A 369-nucleotide genomic window follows, 5' to 3' on the forward strand; every position below is an offset into this window, starting at 1 on the left:
CAATTTATGGATTTGCTTTTAGTCGTTTCAACCGTGTAGAACTGTATGTATGGTCACTTCAATCGTAATTATTTTAAAAGTGGATTTTGTATAGTTTTGGTGATGTACTATAGAAATTAGTTACTAAAAAAAAATAAACTATTGCACAACAAAAAAAGCTGGAGAAACTTTAGTATATTTAGTAATTTTACAAAGGTAAATAACAAAATAAATCTATACCGACAACAAAACGGAAGTCATTAATGTACGTAATCGCAGGACCATTGATTATTTTCCTAAAAAGCTAAAACCGACCAGTATTTCAAGGAAAGCAGGACGAAAAGGACTGCAAGGAAAATAACTGAAGTAATTTTTTTTAATAAATTGATT

Source organism: Penaeus monodon, chromosome 22 (genome assembly GCF_015228065.2).
Source record: "Penaeus monodon isolate SGIC_2016 chromosome 22, NSTDA_Pmon_1, whole genome shotgun sequence".
Taxonomy (NCBI): domain Eukaryota; kingdom Metazoa; phylum Arthropoda; class Malacostraca; order Decapoda; family Penaeidae; genus Penaeus; species Penaeus monodon.